The sequence below is a fragment of the Notothenia rossii genome, assembly GCF_949606895.1.
Source record: "Notothenia rossii genome assembly, chromosome: 3".
Taxonomy (NCBI): domain Eukaryota; kingdom Metazoa; phylum Chordata; class Actinopteri; order Perciformes; family Nototheniidae; genus Notothenia; species Notothenia rossii.
In genome coordinates this window covers 12,480,598-12,502,707 of record NC_136901.1, presented here as the reverse complement: position 1 = coordinate 12,502,707, position 22,110 = coordinate 12,480,598, and the positions used below count along the sequence as shown (strand labels likewise).

At 40.3% G+C, this 22,110-nt stretch overlaps 1 long non-coding RNA gene across 1 annotated transcript in view; it reads left to right on the top strand.

Moving 5' to 3' along the window:
• LOC307031292 overlaps positions 1-8,670 on the top strand; it is a 24,698-nt gene extending 16,028 nt beyond the window's left edge. Inside the window, exon 6 of the long non-coding RNA XR_013805913.1 lies at positions 8,008-8,670. This is a non-coding gene — a long non-coding RNA (uncharacterized lncRNA). The remainder of the gene's footprint in view (positions 1-8,007) is intronic.
• Positions 8,671-22,110: the final 13,440 nt, after the last annotated feature.

The window sequence follows — 22,110 nt, the reverse complement described above, 5'->3', positions numbered from 1 at the left end:
TTGGTGTATAATACAATGCAAAAATACCAATTTCTGATCTGCGTCGATTTCAGTCACTTTATCTTGCATACGTTTCAAAAGTCCAACATTTTTACCTGTAAGATTTGGACAACCGTCTGTTGTAACACCTGCCAGTCTGTCCCATTTCAGTCCCAGCGTGTCCATGCACGCATTTACCTCCGTGAACAGATCGCTCCCTTTCGTCGTCCCTTTCATCGGCCGCATTGCTGCCAGCTCCTCCGTAATCTTGAAGTCTGGCGTTATCCCACGGACAAATACGAGTAACTGCGCTGTGTCGCGGACATCACAGCTCTCGTCCAAAGCCAAGGAGATAAAGTCAAAACTTGCCACTTCATGTTGCAGCTGAAGCTCCAGATTCCCCGCAATGTCCTCGATCCTTCTCGTCACGGTTCGCCTGGACAGCGGGACTTGCTCAAAGGCTTCTTTTTTTTCAGGGCATATTAGTGCTGCAGAGTCCACTAAGCACTCTTTGACAAACTCCCCCTCTGAGAATGGCTTACTGTGTTTAGCTATTTTGTGGGATATCACGAAGCTGGTCTTGGTTGCTGCATCCTTGGATGTGTGAAGCTTGGTAAAAAAGCCTTGCTGCTTTTGCAGCTTAGCTAGCAAAGCGTTCGATGTGCGCGCCCTTTCAGCATCAGTCAAGTTTTTGTATTTCTCCGCGTGTTTCGTCTCGTAATGCCGACTCAAATTGTAGTCCTTGAACACGGCGATCTGCTCCCCGCAAACTAAACACACGGCTTTACCTCCGACTTCAGTAAATAAATACTTAGCAGTCCAATTTTTGTTGAAAACCCTACATTCGGCATCTACCTTTCTTTTTTTAGCATCAGCTGACATTTTTGAGCGCTAAAGTCGTCTTGTGACAATTATCCAATAACGCGCACGTCTTGATTTGACGTATTGCGTCATTATGTACGTGAATAAAAAACTTCAAAATAAAAGCATTGCAGCTTTAGTCCATGCATGAGGTAAAATTAGAAAATATGTTTATTTTGTAATTTCCAATTAACCTTACACGGGCCGGTCAGAGTCAACCAAAGGGCCGTATGTGGCCCGGGGGCCGTACAGTGCCCAGGTCTGATCTAGATGCTCAAATCACTGGAGTTACACTAAACAGATACACTCTATGATTATGGTTTTAAGACTGATTTTAAAATCACCTGTGTCATTCATTCATATTGACTTTATGCTGATTTTTTTATAAAGATTATATCATTTTTTGTATAAGCAGGAGACATTGTAACAAATTCAATTAATTAAAACAGCTGCTAGCATTACAATGATTTCATTAGTCTGAAGTATACTGTCCTACAAAGGTCTTTATCAGTGTTTCCTTCAATTATAGTTTTGCGGTACAATTGTCAATTAATAATGAACAAGTCCTTAACATGTTCCCCATATGAGCTACCATTGCCTTAACTTGAAACATATTATAATCACAAAAGAGTATGAAATAATATTTCACATGTAAGAATGTGAATCTCTTAAAAACATTTGTTTCTTTGATTCATGTTTCTGTTTAAATGTGTACATTATCCTTGGCAGAAGTAATACCCTAACCATTAAAACTAAACAACATATTTTATTATTGTGAAAATAGACAAAGATTACAAATAAAAAGTTGAATTTTATCGATGAGTTTTATCTTTACTGCTAATGGTTCCACTTCTTTTGAAACAGATCAAATCAGAAATCATATCTTTTATTTGTCCCCCCGTGTGTAGCAAAAAATCTAAAATCAAAAAAGTAGTCTAGCATATTAAATAAAGAGGCAAATACACATGAATAAAACGAGTATTAACACAAAGTAGTACAACAAGTATGTTAAGTAAAGAAGTCTGCCACTATCAAGGAAAGTCATTTTACATTTGGGGAGAGCAATAAGCATCACAAGTTGGAGAACACACTTGTTTAAGATCCACTTTACTTGAAAAGGCCAGCAGAGGGCGTCTTCCCTCTTCCCCTGCTCTGATCCTGTCCTGAAAAAGAAAAAAGAAAGGCCTTTTTGGACATGCATCCTCTCTGTGTGTCATTAATGGCCGCCTCTCAAGCTGTCAGCCCTAATGAGCTGATTGGAAATGGAGGTTTGAAATGTAACTGAATAAGCAGATTCTTTGCTTTCACTGAAAGGAGGGAGGACAGAAGTGTGGGCAAGACGACACCCAAGCACCCTCCTCTGCATTAACTTTAAACACCGGCTAACCACATAAAAAAGAAAAGAAAAGAGGCCATTAAGCAACAATAAGTGGAATCCATACGATCTGCTCAATAATGACATGTAATTTTGTGACAGTTATGTGTTCTTACGCAAATGTATGGGGCAAAGCTTCTCCCCTGTAAGTGCCCGCTAACTCAATTGTGCTGGTGTATTCCTTCAGCTCCGTGTTTAATGTCCATTAAGAGTTGAGAGACGGTGACTGAGGAATGTAATGGTGTCCCGTAGCATAAGTCTGCCTCCCCCCCCCCCTGCCCCCCCCGACTTCTAAAAGGACAATTTACTGAAAAACCTTGACGCGTTAATTGTATCATCAATTACACAACATCCGCTTGGCTTCTTTAAGGGTCATTCATTTCATAATAAAGTGCATTCTGCTCGCTAAAAACAAGCTAATTGTTTACTTAGGATTGATAACTTGAGTATAGTTCAGAGGGAACTTTGATATATTTCTTTGGAGGACATCATTTCCCGTGACATTTGTTAATTTTCGTAACAAACTAATTTGGTAAATTGGTTGTTTTTTTAGGATAATTATTATGTTCTGGCATTGGTTACAGATCAGCAAGTTGTTTAATGGCCATCAAGCTAACTTTGCAATAAGCTTTTTAAGTAAATGTTTCGTGTAGGATGGTGAACCAGTGAAGTACTTAACAGTTGCTTCATTTTAGAATTAAATAAAAAGATGGATACAAATATTTATACAAAAATAACAAGTTACTGTTGTGTCAAATAAAAAAAGTGAATAATATATAAGAAGTTCAAGTAAAATGTCCGATAAAAGATAACATAAGTAAGTACTATAACATAGTAAAAATGTGCACAGTACAATGCACGGCACGTTTATTGCCATATATAAAGTGTTGTATTACAAATAATAAGCTATAAATGCTGCTAAAATAACATTTAATAAAGTCAACCTTTTTAATGAATTCAAGATATGACCGGTCACTTTTATCTAACTTTAGAAATGAGAACGGTTTACTGGGTCATTTTGTCAACGTTTGATTGGCCCAAATCATCCCATATTATTCAAACCATAGGATAAAGGTCAGGTATCATGTCTCGGCAAGAATCAGTCCAGGTAAAGCAGCTGTTACCCCATCATCATCATCATCATCATCATCCTCATCCTCCTCATCATCTCCACATTAACATACACACCACGGCTCGGGCTCTTCTCATTGACTGTAATCACCTTAATGCAAAAAGCTGATGAAGTTGCCAAGGCGCAGACTGCTCTGTCTCAGGCCTTTTCCCTGTGTGTTTTTGTAATGGCACTGTCATAACCGCTCTGCTCCGTCTGGGCCTAAGTGAATCTGAGGCGCCATCTTTTAAACGAGGCTAACAAATGAACACGTTTTCCCCCCCATCAAACGGACCCTGACAGTGATGCATGGGCTTCCAGATGAGCTCTGAAAAACTGATGGATCTGCGACGGTACAAGCGCTTAGATAAACTAATGCATGTAATTATGTTTTCCATTCCCTCTCCATTGCGAGGCATCTTATTACAATATCATTAGTTGAAATGTTGGGCAAAAATTATATAGTTTGCACATTTCTTTCTCCTTCTTTCTTCCTCTTGCCATGTGTGGTAATTACTCCAAGTTGATTTCTTTGACTGGAAATAAAAACCAATTCAATTTGTTTGCTTCTCGGGAAGACATAATCGGGCATCTCTGTGTAAGTGTTAGTAATTGTTGGAAGTCTTATTCACCGCTGTTACCGATAAGGAGTCCATCGAGATGGTTAGAGATGCCCCGGACAAGAAATAAATGTGCTTTGGGGGTGATTTAGACGTATCGGGCCCCCTTCTTATCCTGCTTTTATAATTGATTTCATATCATCTCTTCAAATCTTGTCATATAATACAGGGATGGAAAGAAACCAAAATAGGTCTCTGAACTGGAGAATGCAAGTTATGTTTTTGGTAGAAAAGTTGAAATAAAAATAGACATATAAATCTTATTCTCTTCCTTTGGAGAAATTAAAAGCATTGCGTGTTGGTATTTGTTTGTATCAGCTGATTAACAACACTGCTCTCTTATGGCAGGCTTTGTGATTACATTTGACTTCTTTATGTGCTGAGAAACATTTTTGGAGATCGACACTGCTAGGGTAACATTTTTGTAACTGTCAAAATTGTGCGTTTTCGGTTAATCAATTAGTTGTTCTATCCATAGCTGTGGTTCTGCAGACAGATGTTCCAAAGGTTCTCTAAAGCAACACATCTGTTTTTTCCCCAGTCCAGTTCTATCCCATTGGAACTGTGAATTGCAAAAAAAAGAATGTGTGCATCCATGTTTTCCCACACATGTTTATCTCATACACTCAGGGGGGGGTTTAATATTCTTTAAGTTACAGTCTATCACAGTCAATGCAACAGTATGTGTGTGTGTCTAGCACTTATAAGTGTGTTTATGCATGCATATTGCACCCTCACTCGCTCTGTCTCTCGCTCTTATAAATACTCTCTCCCTATTGGAGTGGGCTGTGCAACAGCTGTGAGGTTAGTGTGTGTGTGTGTGTGTGTGTGTGTGTGTGTGTGTGTGTGTGTGTGTGTGTGTGTGTGTGTGTGTGTGTGTGTGTGTGTGTGTGTGTGTGTGTGTGTGTGTGTGTGTGTGTGTGTGTGTGTGTGTGTGTGTGTGTGTGTGTGTGTGTGTGTGTGTGGGAACTATTTTAGCATCCATGTACACATGACTGTGTACTTGTTAGTCTCGGACTGTGTCTGTATGTTTAAACATTTCTCTCCGTGCTGAAGCTGTGTGTTTTTGTGCTGCCTCTGTGTGTGTCAGTGTGTGTGTGATGTTGTGGAGGAGCGGGGGGCTCATGTTGGGAGCAGTAGTGGAGCTCATTAGGGGGGTACCAGGGGAGCTCCGCCGCTGCAACCCCCAGCTCCCAGCGCTCCTCTCCGGGCCGCCGTGCCGCCTGGCCGGGCCCTCAGCCGCGGCCCTTCATCTGCACACATCACGCTGAAGCAATATGCTGTCATATGCTGCGTGACGGCTGCACTTCACACCAGGGTCAGGCTGCTTTGGAGAGCTGCTTTCACTGGAATCTATTCTTAGAGGCATTTTCAACAATAAGCAAGGTGTTTGAAAATTAAAAAGGTATGTGTTAGGGTGTCAACATAAATGATATGGCATTTATTTATTATTCCGGGGATTGTTTGGGGTTATTCATTTATTTGTTTACCAAAAATGTATTAGATTGTGAGAAATACCCGTCACTTTCCCGGAGCTCAAGGTGAATTCTGACTTAATACAATTCCTTTTATAGTCCAAAACCCCAAAAATGTAAGGCTGACATCCGAAAGAAAGAAGTAAATAATTGATTGTGAAATGTATTATCTCTGCCAATTGACCTATTGGTTCACCAGTGTGATAGAAAGGTTTGTCTATTGGTAAAGATTTAGGTGTTGGAATCCAAACTAAAACAGGAAGTAGTCTATGGTAAATACTCAGTGTAAAGATTTGTATTCCAGAAAACAATTTATTTGACATGGACATAATGTCCGTAACACAAAATGAAGCGGCTGATGTCGGTGGACGGAGAGACAAGTTGCTCTTTTTATCATTTCATTTAAATATTTTGTGATGGAAAAAGGATTTGATGAAACTGGGTCACTGCAGCACTGGCTAAAGCAAGAAGAAGAGGACATGAACAGAGCAAATGTGAATGAAAAACATGCAGCTGACAAATTCCCCACTACAGCATGTTCCCTTGATAATATTTTAATGCAGCACAGCATGAAACTAGGGAAATAGTATCGCTGTATACTGATATCAGTAGTTATTTTATTCTAATACAGATTTTCATTTTCATTTTGTGATGTCCTGCGATACCATTGGCTGTGAACAGAATGATGAAAGGATGCTACATTTGGATATTCATGAGGTCAACAAAGAGAAATATGAATAGTTTTTCCTTCTTTGTTTCCCAGTAGCCTAGTTTTGAGCTGTTAATGGACATTTGAGGCTAAGACCAAACATACTTGGCACTTTTAAGAGATCAGTGAGGTAAAAGGAAATGGTAATTTAAGAAGTCTTTTTGATAATCCACCGTAAGGATATCACGAAATAGAAACACACACAGGAGCTTTTTTTCATGCCTGATAAATGGAAGCAGTACTATTGGTGTACAATAAATTACAAAAACACTTCCCATTGGAGACTTCATCTTAAAATGCAACTAAAACAAAGACTGTTGGTATATCTTTTGGACAATGGGTTTTATTACGGAAAAAAAAAAACATGTTATATTACATGCTGAACTGGAAGCTCAGCCTCTCTCTCTGTTTGACAAATGAGACTTTCATTGGACAATTATCGTTTTCGGGATCGCAAACGTGCGAACAGAATTTGTCACTGTCACTTTGTGTGTTTAAGGGCATATTAATCAAGTGATTAATTGCCAGATATTACCCACTGAACATGGCCTGTGTTTCCATTCAAGTGCTACTCTGCCTTTGAGCGGGATTGGTTAATGATGACGTTTTGGGGTTTTGTTTGCTGAGGGCTGAATTGATTTGTTTTATGTTTAGTGGCATGTCGGAGGGCAGCTCGGCATACATTTTGACATTTTTTTATATTAAAGATGAACAGTGGAGGAGCATTGCTTCTACTGGACGGAAACTAGGACACTATTTTCTGTCTTTATTTAGATGATGGACGCTGTAAATATAGCTTAGATTGAGGTATTACTGATTTTTTAATTTATGCATGATTCGATGTTAATAAGACATGAGTCGGTAGCTTAACAGATAAACAATGTCACAGTGTCTGTTTCTAGTTTGATGACATTCGGTCTCATGTAACAGCTAAAATACAAATGAAGGGCTTCATTACTTTATTTGTACATCTTTAAAAAACAACAACACTAGTGGTAGTTGTCATGACATACACACCAAATCTGAATATTTCAAACACTAGCTGAATATCAAATATCTGTAGCTATTCTCACTGTTCAGCCAAAAGGTTGTCCATCAATGCAGAAGTAGAAACAATAAATAGCAGAACACATCCATGGAGTTATATATACTTTTATAATATATAACTATTTTCAGTGACAACATCAACATCACATTGAGACAAAATTCCCAATTTTCTTTTTTCTTTTTGACACTGAAGAAATACATTTTTTTTTTTTTAGAACAAACCTTGTTATAACAGTAAAAACGATTTCCCTCAACAATATAAATCATACTATTTGTAGGAACATTGTCATCCTTGTTTGTCTTATTTAATAATATACCTTTTTACATGTCTTTCTGATACAGTGTTCATATAACACATTTTTTATTGTAGTTGTTAGTTTGATTTTGAAAAGGCATCAGTGCTGTGATTATACACTAGAGGGAGCTAAGCTAATGTATGATGTGAGCGTTTGCAGCAGGACACACACTCTCTCCCTCTCTCTACACACACACACACACACTTTAGTTTTTCTGCTTCAGTTCAAAAAACAATTCTAATTGGGCCTTTTTGCTCTCCTCAAACTCTCCGAAAGACACGTATCTCGTCTCTGAACCTCCAGTCTTAGATGCACGGTTTAGTTTTGACAAATGTGATGTTTCAGTTAAATTGTTAATGGTGCTACAGGACTCTGCAAGCCAGACATCAAAGGGCATACATTAATACTTACGGCTCATGTTATTTCTTGTTCTGTTTAGTCTCCTGGGGAGAGGAATACTCTGTGAGATCCTCCTGTTTTTTTTGTTTTTTTAAATCTTGCCGTTAATAAACCCTGATGTTTCTTTTCCTAAAGGTAAATCACCTCGGTGCGCAAACGAGGAGTTGAGTTGATAAAATGAAAACGAGGGGGCCGAGCCGGATGATCCGCCAACGTTAAGAGGCGTGCTTTGAAGACAATTCCATCAAAGGAAGAACAATAAGTGAAGCGCCGTGTGAGGAAAGCTACTGTTAAATACCTCGTGTTGTTCTGAAACGCTTAAAATCTCAATTGGCTCTGTTAACTGGCATCTGGAGAACAATGAGTTGAATCTTTCAGGTTTAAAAAAAAAAAAAGGCTTTTAGTGTTTCCGTCTCCTTCCATATGCTGTTGCATGATTGCTCTGCATCTTCATATTAGGCTGCACACCTTGCTTCCTCCTGCCGTCGCTGGATAATGAACGTTGGGGAAAAATGTGGTTGAGTGTGGTTTCTGGTGTTTGAACAGAATGCTCGATTTACTGCCTGGCTTCCAGAGAGAACTTACTGGATGGGAATGAAATGCTTCTCACTTCTACTATCTAGACGAATGTGTGCATGTTACAAATAGAGATAACATGGGTACTAATGGACTCAGGATACCTTATTTGGGCCCTTTGGTATATACACCTTGGCCTTTTTGCATGACCAAATACAGGTTTCTTTACAGTTATGAATGGCAGGTTCATGAAGCCGTGCCATCCTTTCCTTTGGACGTGACAAACTGACTTTGAACTTTTTGATTTGGCGAAAAAACGCAACGTCTTAAGGTTAATCTATTCTCACGATTCTAGTCAACAGCACTGTGGAGAGAAAAGTATTCCTGCCTCTTGTTCAGCAGATGTGTGGAGGAGCTGGAGACTTGTTCATTTCTGACTTTTTCCCCAACCTGCTGTGACACAAATAGACTCACTGTCACATGATGTATAGTCAACGATACATCAGGGACCAGGGAGAACCAGGGGAAATGCTTGTTGACTAAAGCGAGCAGTAGTCTTTTATAAGGCTGCATTTCTAGGTGTGTTTATTAAATTAGTGGCCGACAAAACCCATTCTTTTGAGATTATACTACTCTTTAACCAACCCTCTGCTGTGTCTTCAAGATAAGGAATTAGTTTAGCAAAACAATTCTTTATGAGAGTCATGAAAGTGCCACGGAAATACAATTTCATGTCGGTTTTTATTCTGTAGCTGAAGTCAAAGAGTAATGGGCTGTGTGAGGCATGTTTAATGTAATGTGGCAACTAAACACTTTTGAAACCCAGATGAATACATTTATTTGACTTTTAACTTTGAGGAAACTCACTATTTTGTCTTAAGAATTAGTTAACAGAAATGATTCAATAAAGTGGCAATAAAAATAGAAAATGTCAGTTTTTATTCTGCCACTTTGCTCAAGGAGTAATATTCCAGATAAGCACATAGAGTACAATGACACTTCAGATGTCTGAGTGTCAGTTTAATCCTAGCATCACTAATGTTACCAGTGTTTGGCTCAGCTCTGCTTTAAAGGGCACCTATTATGCAAAATCCACTTCTTTATGTCTCTTCTACATCAACATGTGTCCCCTCTGTGTAAAGAGACTCTGAAACTTTCAGGAACAAAGACCCCCTCTCTTTTTGTCCTGATCCATTTCTATAAAAACCTGTCGGAAAATGAGCTGATCAGATTTTGGCCGCTTTATGATGTCATAACGATTTTTTGGCTTGTGTAACCATTAGCCAATCAGCAACCAAGGTAAACCCCGCCCCCCCTTATCACCTGAATCTCCTCATAGAGCACCATTGTGTTCTTTTTAACCAAATATCTCTCAGAGGGGCGTGGGGAGGGGCTCCTTATTTTCATCTAAAGTAACAGACAGAGAATCAGCCCTTTTGAAACAGGGCTGAAACAGAGGGGATTATGGGATGCTACAATTATCTGTTTGGTATTCCAGCCAATCAGAGACATGTTTTGGATATATCTGAGACCTATAATACATTGATGAAAAACAGTATAATAGGGGACCTTTAAATCCTCTTTGAGGTAAAAAGGCCCATCCTTGTCGGTCTCACCCAGCTGCTCTGAGATCAGCGTGGACCTGCAGGCCATCTCACCTCCTCCAAACGTCTCTCCAACAAGGCTGTCGGCTGTCTTAAGCTTCTCTTAACCAGGTGAGACACGGACGACCTCCCTTAACAACCGCTACATCCTTTTCATGACAGTAAAGGAGCTTTGTGTGTTTGCCGCGATTGTGTTTGGCATTTTTGCTGTGAAGTCTCGGACCTCACTCCAGCGCCACGGGCTGTTTCCTGTCAGTTCTGAGACACCGAAGGGCCAGGTGGAGGTGGAGCTGTCGGAGAGGATTTGTCAGGCCTTCACTCACCGCCAACAGAGGCATGGCTGCACAGTTTCACTGAAGTCTGCACTTAGTCAGAAGCACACTGACGGTCATTTGTCTCCTCGACGCTGTCCAAACAACAGATAGTCTGGTGAAGAGTTAATTTATTGCTGTCTTGTTGGATCACCTTCAGAGGAAAGATACGGCATGTCTGTATGTTAGAGGGTTATCACTGCAACAGAGTGTGTAGTTAAAGAAGCATTTTATTTATTAATTGTTTGATGTTATGAAAGCTTTTTCAATAAAAAACCTTAAGGGCAGTTGAGTTTTTCTCAGCTGCTCCTGGACTTCGTGTTGTAATTAGGGCTGCACCACTAAATTCAATTAGATCAAATCAAAATAAGATTGCTCTGCTTTGGTGTGCATTGTTATTTATAACTGCACAATTAATTGAGGATGGAGGAAATGCACTTCATGAATGACAAATAGAATAATAACGGCTTTTCCTTGAAAGCAATGTAGTCCTGCAGCGGGAACAACATGAGCCCCTCCCATTACTGTCGTAACACTGCCCGGATTTTAACGTTTGTCTTGACGTCTACGTCACAAATCCACTTCTGTGCACCATCCTGATCATCATGAAGCTACGCTGACCCAGCTAAGCATGTTTGTAAACCCTCAAAGCAGAAAGAGGTGTCTTGTAATGTAACATAGTAATGGCTTCAACAAACTGCACACATCATGGTAAAGTCTAATACAAGTGCTGAGATTAAGCAGCCAATTAGATACAGGCCCAAAAACGTTGTTGTTTGTTTTTCGAGCCTGCATGTTTTGTGGTTTGGATTGCACTCTTGACATGTGGATTTGAGCCCATACTTGAAGAAAGAATCCTGCAAGTATAAAAGCTTTCCAAAACACATTTTGAACCTAATGCAGACAAAAAACACATTTACACAGTTAGTTCAAGCAGTCAGGCAAAAAACAACCTTTTTATTATATATATATCTGAGACAAAACAAACGTCCAGCCAGGCATGCATCTCCATTTCCCCCCCTGTTGTGGTCTGAGTGCTCCGGGGCTCTGTGCTGTAACCTTTTTTTTTTGTTGCCATTCTGCCCTCCTTTCCCTCTCCCACCTCATGATTTCCCCAAAGTACCGTGTTTTATGTGTGCTTTTCTTTGGGATCGGGGGGGGGAACTGGCGGGGTCGAGAGGAGCAGAGACGAGCGTCCGAGACGTGGGAGAATGAAATGAGGTGGCTGTTTATTCTCCCCGCCAAAGCCACATACCTTTTTAGAGTGGCTTTGGAGCGCGGCCTAAAACAACACCAGAGGCCATGTACACAAATTACACGTCTCGGGTTGTATGGGAGAATGGAAGAGTGCAGTTCCCACTAAAGAATAATAGCGGCCAGATTTCTTTTTCAATACGTAGATGTCCTGAGTAGATCTACTTTGAAAGATTATGAGACAAATGTGCTTTTTTTTCGTTTTTAAATCCATCTTTTGAATTTTTTTAGTTCACATCCATTTTTACTATCTTCAGTGAGGGTTCACATGGAGGTTGACAAGATGACACAACACCATGTGAAGAGCTCATGTTTCATTTTACAGGGGAAACGAACGGTGACTATGATAGATTACAGCGAGGAAGAATTGTCCTAATTGAAATGAATATCGTAATTTTTCTCTCGTAGTATTTTTCTTGTCTGCCCTCAAAACCAGACAAATAAGAGTACACCCACATTGTGTTCACACCGCAGTAATAACAGGGGTATTAGTAATAAATGCCACACCGGTGTTGTGGTTTGGAGCTCTCTGGGGTGAAATAACAGCCAGCGTGAAATGATGAGGACATCGGATCCAACAGAAATATTGAAACTTAAATCTTTTAACACTTATATCATGCAGTATGTGTTTCTTTAACATATACATTTGTATCTCGAGTACCTACAGTATACCTTTCCTCCACACTTTATTAGGGTGTAAATATTTTTCTTTGCCTTTGCATATTAGTCTTTACCAGACACCTTGTGGGTTTTTTATTCGGAAACTTCCTCCTAAAGGTTTTGCTTTGTTTGCTTATGTCAAGGAAATGCAAAGCCATCCTGTAGTGTTTACCTACCCTGAGCTGTGTGCGAGGCCAGGCTTTATTAATTTGTGTCTGGCTTATTTATTATTAGGCTTGTCTAAGCACTTTATCTCTGCTGAGAAAAACTGCTGCACCAATAAAAAATGTATTATTATTGTGACTATTCCTATTTACTTAAGTAACCTCAGGAAAAGTGACAATTCCTGCAGTGTTTACCCACATTAATCTGCTGTGCGAGCCGTGATCCGGCCCCCTTAACCGTCCTCCCCCCCCCCCCCCCCCCATGTGACTGAATGCCTGCACTCGTCCCGGGGCTGATAGGGCCAGGATGGGGTCAGCGTGAAAGCAGGAAATGGGGGTTCCTCAGCGCCAAACTGATGATGACCAGCGGCCTGGAAAAGCGTTCGCCCATCCATCACGACAGTCCCTATCTTCCACAGCGTGGCGACCCCGGTCAGTGTGTGAATCGATGTCCGCAGAAGTGTAGCTTGTGTTGTGAAGTCAACACCGTGATTGCTGTAATTATTGCTCTTCCAGTTCAGAGACAGAGGAAGAAAGTATTTGGCTGTTTGGTAATTGTGTGTGAAAAGGTGGAAAAGCAAGGTGGGTGATATCATGCTTCCTTAGAGAGATGAGAGTCAATATTCCCTGTGTGTGTGTGTGTGTGTGTGTGTGTGTGTGTGTGTGTGTGTGTGTGTGTGTGTGTGTGTGTGTGTGTGTGTGTGTGTGTGTGTGTGTGTGTGTGTGTGTGTGTGTGTGTGTGTGTGTGTGTGTGTGTGTGTGTGTGTGTGTGTGTGTGTGTGTGTGTGTTCAGTATTGTTTGGCAGTCAAACATTACATTAGTGGTGCTGTGGGCTTTGACACACCCCAGCTGTACTTCATGTGAGAACGCAGGTTTGTGACTATTTTTGTTTTTTTTCCTTTCCAGTCTGCGGCACACTGAGACATAATAACATAGCCCTGATTATTTATACTTTTTCACGGAGCAAAACACACAATCAAACACACACAGGAACATCTAAAGTTATACAAAGAAGGGAGAAACATGGAGAACAACAAGGTCGGGGGGTGGTGGTGGGGGGGGGGAGCTAAACTGCCCATAGGCCGTGCAGAGGCGACCACAGCTGCTGGCTGGTCGAACAGGAGGGGTGCTGTTAGGCGATGCAGATGTTGGCACCCTGCAGCAACTTTAACGCACCTCTTAACCCCGCCCCCACCCCGATCCAGCTCCCATCATGCTCCGCCACAGCCGTCTGGGTGAGATGTGCGGACGCATATGTCCATACATGTGCACACGTTGTTGTTTTGAAAGTGATAAATAAGAGACATTCTGTTCTCTGTCATTGTTCTAGATTATGCAACAATGCAAATGACAGGGAGTAAACTGATAGACCCACCTTTATCTAGTTTGATTTGGTTATGAATCAGCTCCTCTTGTATCCCTCTTAGAAAAACCAGACACTGATCCATGTATGTTTTCGTGAACATCTAGCTTCTTTGCTTCCTGTTTGTAGTGGCTGACCTCCTGCTCTAAGGTCCCACCATAGTTGTTCAAAAGTTTAAGTGTGGTATGAACAATAGCTACATCGTAGTTTAGGCAAAAAAAAAGTTCCAGGCTCCCTTAACAATCCACATACAATATACTGAAGAGAATGACATAATATAGTACAGTAGTTATAATGGTGTAAGGAAGAATATGCAGGAATAAGAAAAATGTATGTAAGATAGAATAAATACAAATGTTATTTATTATTTATGAAACTGTGCATAGTGCTGCAACTAACTCATGATTTTAAATGACTAATAGGCTGATTCTCTATATTAATGAAATGATCATTGTAAGCTATGTTTTTGTTGTTTGGTTTAGTATCTTACATGGCAAAGAAAATCAACTACTCCTTACTTTTCAGAAGCTGAAACTATTGAATGTTTGGCATTCTTGCTTCAAGAACTGGAAAAGCTATTCAGTTCACAGGGAGTCAATCATCAAATAGTTCTGTTGACATTAAAACAAGCTGAATGACACTGGTGCTCTCTCAGTTAGTGAAGTATCCAAGTTGTTTATTCTCATGTGCAGAGGTCACATGTGTGCAAGCAGGGAAATATGTAAATGTCATTGTGAACCAAACGAGGGCAACTCGGAACTACAGAAAGAACAAACGCAGTCTGCCCAAGTGGGGCGAGAGGCAGAGGAAAAGCACCAGGGTGGGCAAACAGCCATGAAATCCCCCATGCTTCCTGCCAGTGTGGAGATAGGCACCGCCAACTGCCCAAATCCAGAGCAAGTCCTCATTCCTCCGAAGCGGGGGGACACCGCTAAAGCCTCTCCCAATGTCAAGTGGCATTTATTAAACACACGGAGAGGAGAATGTTTTCATGCGAGTGTCCCCGGTGATCTGTGTGGTCCAAGCAGGAGTGCCAAACCCCGTCTTTCTCCTCGTCTTAGCTCCTTCTTCGAGCTGCTTTTTGACGCCGGTCCAGATTTCCCGGTAATCCCTCGGCTGCGTCTCAGGTACACCTTGCGAGCGAACAACAAAAAGGTCTGATAATGCATGTGGCTGTCGATATATAAGCCATTAGAAAGACGCAAATTCCTCCGGGAGAGCCATTCTTCCAAAGAGACGTTTCATACCACACTCTGAGGACTTGAGAGGATTTGGGTGCAAATCACATTTTGATTTTTCTCTTTTGTGTGTTGGATGTTTTGGCGAGGGGGTAGAGTAGGGTGGCATCTTCCATCCCCGCCCAGTGGAATCATGGGTGGTAAATCTTCCCCCCACTAGAAATGCAGGCAGCTAAATGAGTGGAGGTCTCCTCAGGGGCCTCAGATTAGCTCTATTTTGTACATGTTGGGGCCGTATGGTGTTATGTGAAGTCACCGGATCTTATTTTCTGTTCTGCCGCAATCTGCCAGTGCAGATGATACTGGCTACAAGTCAACCGCTTATTGTTCATTTTGGCTACAGCTGTCCAGCAATCCCAAGAACATGGGAGTTCATATCCAAGGATAATCTGTTTTGTTTTTTTCCGCCGCCGATGTTTAATGCCTCGTCTCGAGTGTATCCTAGCTTTTGGTCAAAGAATAGAAGTGGTGGAAAAAGAGGGGAGGGCTGCAGAGAGGAAGCTTAGGAATACAGCAGACCCCTAATCCTTGGGTGACCACTGGCCCAGATGAGCGCTTACATTAAGGCGACTGGAATAGTTTTCGAAACTACCGGGGACGTCCTTTTGTCTTTTCAATGCGCCGGAGCACATTAAGCAGAGAGCTGGAGAAAAAGGCGGGGCGACATGAGAAGCGACATTTATCAGTTCACAGTTTCAGAGGATATTGCAAATCAATTTATTAGATTATGAGGCCTGCTTTGAGCTCTGCTTTTTCTCTCCCCCCCCCCCCCCCCCCCCTCTATCCAGCCTTCAAACGTAATATTTTAAAGAAAACTCTATTTCCAGATTATAGAGCACTTTATCGCAGAACAAGGAACTATAAATTCTGGCCCCAGACATCTTAAATCCTATTTTCTCTCTTTCCCTTACAGTAACGTGTCTTCATCTTCTCAAGGACATTGACATAATGCAGTTTGTTATGCTTTGTTGTGTATTGGATCATTTAACCATACAGATATGGATTTTTCTGTTGTACAAACGAAACACTATTATATATTTAACAGAAAAAAACGAGTTTTACATGAGGCTTTTTTTACATCCTGAGAATATTGTCGCCAACCTAAACTTTAACTCTCATAATAAACAATTCATGTAAAGACGCTAGAAATAAAAAAGCATTGGCTATCCACTTAAACACTTCAGTCCACAAAGTGTAATAACACGCAGCTGTAATTAATCTTCGAGCAAGTGATCCAATTATCCAATTGAAGCTGCAATTTATGAACGCACGGGTTGTTATATGTGCAAAGATAAAGCTTGGACTTTTCCAAGACCAAAGAGAAGCTTTCTTAAATGGTATTATCCATGTTTGGTGACTGTTTCTTACTGGGGATTTTTCTCACTGTGCTATTCAAAGCGGCTTGCGCATCCCTGCAATGAAAAAGATAATTCACAATTGTAATCAGTGCTCTTTAATTCCGCGCCTCCTGTGTTGAGCTGACTTAGGATAAGACCCTTGAGGGGAAGCCCCTCTCCCCACTGACGGATGTCCTTTTTTTTTTTGGATCGCGATTCATCTAATACTGCGGATTAATGGGACTGATGGCTCAAAACAGGTTGATGGTTGGAGCCGTCATATCGAGTGCCAGACAATTTTAAAAGTTATCGTACGTTATTCCTGAGGGACAGCACCATCCAATCAATGATGTGTTAATAACTCCGTGCAAGTGTGGGGGGGGGGGGGGAACTTTCAGGTACTATAACATACAGTAGCATTGGTTGTTTTCCTTTCACTAGAAAAAGTACAATAATTATATCTGTTTATAATAAAAATGTCCTTTTTTATTATAGTAAAATCAATAAAAAATATTTAAAACACAATAGTAGAATATATAACCTTTACTAATTTATACAGCTTTATTTACTTTTATTTGTAAATGATTTTCAATAAGTGTTTTTACCCTTTGAGAAAGAGGGAGAAATACTTAATAATAGGTTGATCAACGGATTAAGCAAAACAAATATTTAATGTACTACAAATTGTAAAAACATTTGCATTTTATTTTTTTCTTAAAGGGAAAACGTATCCGACTTTATAAAATAAATCCATCCTATTGTAGATTAAGGTAAAAGTATAGTGAAAAGGTACAATATCTTGCTTTTAAGTGTAGTTTGGTAAGATGAGTTTTTACCTCCTTAAAAATATTGATTTAAATGTATTTGGTTTAAATCCTGAAAAACACACCTTTCATAGCAAAATAATCATCTTAATATTCATATTTCTTTACAAGTGAGAGCGAAATAAATCCCCAACAGTAGTAGATGCTAAATCATTTAGCTCATACCTTATTAAACATTGTAAACAGTGTTGAGACTGGAGATCAGCTCCATGAGAGGACACCTCCCAAATAATCATCGTTTTAATATTTACTGGAGGATTTGTAGTGTTGCTTTCCGAGCTTTCCCCCCAGCTTTACAGCCTCAGTGAGTGGCCGCTGGTTTGTGTGTACCTGTCACATTCTGTCCCATTAAAGCAAAAAGACCTACAGAAGAGAGACACTTCCTGTCTGCATAAAGCAGTCCCCCGCTGCTTCTGTTGATCCAAAACACTACGCTTTACTTCTGCTAATGGACGGAGACTCAAATCAAATGTGACCCCTAGAATGAGAGCAAGCATTATCAAAAACAATATAATTCATTTTCCCCCTGTGCTTTCTTAATTGCTGCACAAATCCAGCCTCCATTTGGTGACATTTGTATTTTTAAGGAACAAGAGGATAAAACAAAGATGTCGGTTAAACGAAAACAACCTTCGAACTAAAGCATATTTTAATATTTAAGGTATATTGTATTGATACAAACATTCAGTAAGTTAGGTCTGCATGTGCTGCCATATATACAGATTCAATAATATTATAAAACAAAAAATGTTAGGTGGCGTTTTGGGAAAATGCTCTTCCACATTTAGCCTAACATTTGTTTTTATAAATGTATGTCTAAATGATTGTAAATGTAAACAATGAATACTGTACCGCTATTTATTTAAATATTTTTTTTTCATCACATTTCAACGTACCTCTTGTGTTTTTATAAAGAAATATTCTTAATAATGATAATCCTGCAAAAAAGGAAGTTGTCAGGGCAAAAAAATATGTTATCATAATTTACCTCTGTATTAATCACATTGAAATAAGTACTATTGTAAATGTTGATGAAAAAACAAAATGACATTTAATTAACATATTTTTCTCAATTTTAAAATGTCCTCAAATGACAAGTATATAGGAAAGAATAGAATTTCTGCGAGTTAATAAAACAATTAAAAAACATTTACAATATCCTTGTATTTACAGCAGACTCTGTGAAGGGTGAAAAAGCTTCAAGGGAAGGGTTTGTATTGCAGTTTAGCGAAGCAGCTCTGGGATCAGCAGGTAGAAGGAGCAGTGTGGGCAGAGCCTCCGTCTGCTAGTTTACTGAGGTTAACCACTGAAAGCACGCAGACACAAACTGAGCTGCAGTGCTGATAAGATAATCCATCATCAGCGTACCTCACGTCTGATACCTTAACCAGCATTGTGCATGCAGAGACCTTCAGCTCTGCACCACTGCCTTTAATCAGAGGGGAAGTAGAGATGTGCTACCTGGGTAGATATAAGACGACATACAGCGGATACGCAAGAACAGGCATTTGAATAATCTATTAGATTAAAATGATATAGTTTATACTAAAACAAGAACCATTTTTTTTTATTTTCTTTCACTAATAGGATATTGTTTCGCTTCTATATGAGCTTTACAGTATGTAACAAACTATTTGGTTTATAGCTGGTTTCCATTCACTATATCCAAACATATTTATTTTTCCATTGTGATTTTTACTTTTGAACTTCCATATAATGTTATTTTTTGGGCTCCAAATATAAGTGTAAGTAAGTCAAATGTATTTATAAATCGCTTTTCCCCGACATAGTCACAAAGTGCTCGACAAAGCATTAAAACATCATACGATATTAAAGATTTAAGGTGCAGGAATTAATGGTATATCTTCTGAGTGTCACTTAACGTTTAACAGTGTAAATAACCTCTGCTAAAACAACCGAAAGCTTATCAAAAATGCAAAACACGTCCTTAGTGTGCTCTCAACTGTCCACCTTAAGAGGAGAAAATACAAATAAAAAAAGGGGGGGGGGGGGAACAGAGGAGAGAAAAAACAAAAAAAGGAAGCTGATGAAAAGGACGTTATTAGCTTGGTCGCGGTCGGAGCCCATTTGCGCCCATTTGCATCTGGGCTGAAAACCTGCAGCTGAGAGCATCTCGGCGCTGTATAATGACCGGTTGTCACAACAACACGGGAGGTGGCCCCGCCGGCAAAATGACGGCCCTGTCACTCCTCCGCAAAGATGAAACACTGGCAACCTGTAATTCCCCTCGCAGCCCTCCTTCCTTCCTGCCTGCCGCCTGGTTAAATGGCACTTTTGAAGGAAGTAAATCTACAAAGTTGTGTTTAATAACATCAACCCGAGCCAAATGTTTGACGGGGTGAGGTGTGTTTGTGGGGGGGCGTACAGCGAGAGGCTCACAGGGTTAAGAGGGATTTGTCATTTGTTTGTGCTCGCAGGCCCTAATCTGTTCATTGAAACGGCCCATCTTTTCAGCTAGCCAAAGTCAATGCAAAACAATTACACAGTGCGAGAAGGGGAAGCAAGGCAAGGTGGGTATCACTGCTGGAGCCCCTCCATTCCTAATGTGCTTTCTACATGTTCTTTTAGAGTAAAAGAACATGTGTAAAAAAACACTAGCATTTGCTCTTTGCATTCCTTCAACCCACTATTTGTTCTCAAAACTAAATAATATATCAGACCTTGTAAGGGTTTGCATCAAAACAGACAAACATACAAACTGAAGCATCATTCCTTGTGCCGTGAACCTTCTATGAGAGCAGACAGGGGAATTCACTTATTTCTCATATTACTATGTAAATACATTATCATTAACATACAACATGTAAATGTAGAGTTACAATGCAGGCAGTCTATCACGTATGTTCCTCAGATGAAACGTTCCTTGTCCGTCCGTCTGTCTGCTTCAAAGTCACTCTGACAAAAAAAGAAAAGTGAAACTCCAAAATAGATTTGTATTTCGTCTGTAATGAGTCAAACACCACAGAAGACTCGCTTGGGTTGCAGCCTCCTGTCTCTGCAGATGTGAAGTGAAGTGACACATTGATATGCAGGGAGAAAAAAAACACTAAAACTCACAACCAAAGGCCTCCCCAAAAGGCAAACACATAACTAAACCTGTGCGTGGAAGAAGCAGCGGGGAAATTAGCGACAAAGCATTATAATTTGTCACTGATGCATAAATCTTGCTGACGTGCTCAGTCACTTTAATGGTGCCGCGGCTGCTCGGTGGAAGGCTGTGCAAACTTGCGCAGTTGCAGAAAAACAGAAAAACTATATGTTCGAACATCACCTTATTTGCATAATTTACCAAAAGCCAATGAGGCAGCTCAAGGAGTGCGGGTGATAGTAATAAGTGTTTGGGAAAGGCAGAAAGATCACTAATGGTTTGCCTATGGGGATTTCTCCACGCCATGGGGGAGGAAAATGAGAAATATTTTTCAAACAGCGGGGGTAAAGGTTTTAAAACTAGGAGCACATGGGGAGATAAAGATGTTCCTGCCACGGGGTGCTACGCGGGAAAAATGCAACTGCGGGGATGACAAAAAGAATGCCCCCGTAATTTCGGCATTAAGAGGTAATAATCATGTTTCACCGATGATATTAAAACCGGTAACCCGCAAAGCTGGGGTAAAATAGATAAATATATAAATACAAAGCCGAGAGGGGGAGGAAAGAGGAGTGGGGCCCATCAGGTAGAGGAGGTAATGAGGTGGTGGGAGGACGAGGGGGAGGAGGAGGAGGCGCCCATCACCAACTCTGTGTGAGAGTAAACAAAGAGTGAGGCAAGTGGGGAGAAAGAGTTCGGAGATCACGACCGAGCCGCAGATCTCTGGCTCCCTGCTGCGAAAAAGAAAAAAAGGAAAGTCATCTATTTGAAATATGTGAATGTGAGACGTTTTACTACACACATAAAGTACTTCTAGACATGTATGCATGCGTGTGAAGGATGGGGGCCCTGTGACAAACTCGCAGAGATATCATACTGGCACTTTCTGGGGGTTTATGGCGATGACAGAATCTCCCAAAATATGGATTTCAACATGCATGGAAATAAACCATCAGCTAAACATACTTCTCTTTTTTAAATCAATGTATTTATATGCATAGCCCTTGTTTAATATTAATAGATAAAATAAATAAATGTATCGTTTTTTGGACCTTAAAAACACAAATTCTTTAAGAGTTTACAGTATATTTTCAAGCTTTACAAGCCACGTTTTTTCTGGTTTTATGTAAAATAATTAATTCAAATCTACCCCGGACCCTTTTATAGCTAATATTACAAATTAGCCTTATAAATACTCTTTATTTAATCTGGCTATTTACTGATTACCCTGTTAAACTTTTAATGCACAACTGTACTGCAACTATAAACATGCACAGGGTAATAAGTGTCAGGGTCTTTCCAACATGGAGGCATGCAGTGACGGGATATATTGAAGCCTATTCACTCAAGAACTGCATTTAAGAACAATTTGGAGGTATTTCTACTTCAACTGTGTATTTTCATTTCATGACAGTATAACATCGGCGTACTACTTCCACTATTAAAAGCCTTGAATGCAACTATTTAATAATAATCCTTGTGTTTCGGATCAGTTTTCTCAACAATGACGTCATGTTTCCTTTTGGCCTGATTCTTCACATCCAAAGCTAGAAACCAAAAAAGTACAAAACTGACCTTTTGATTAACGTCCCACAAATGTATTTGCGTGACGCGCTGGGGAGGGAGGGTGGTGCGGCGGGAGCTCAGTGAATGTCATCGGACGCCTGCCTTCAACTTCCCATGAAGAAAACGATAAGCAGGGAGCCGGTTGGAGACAGTCGGAGCAGTACATTGTGATAATGACATTTGGGGAGGGATAGTGTTGCAAAGCTGTTAAGCTCTTTCATTGCACCAAGAAGATTAGTGGACGAGATGGGGCTGAATGACAGCGAAGGTAGCGTCCCCAGCCTCGCCTGC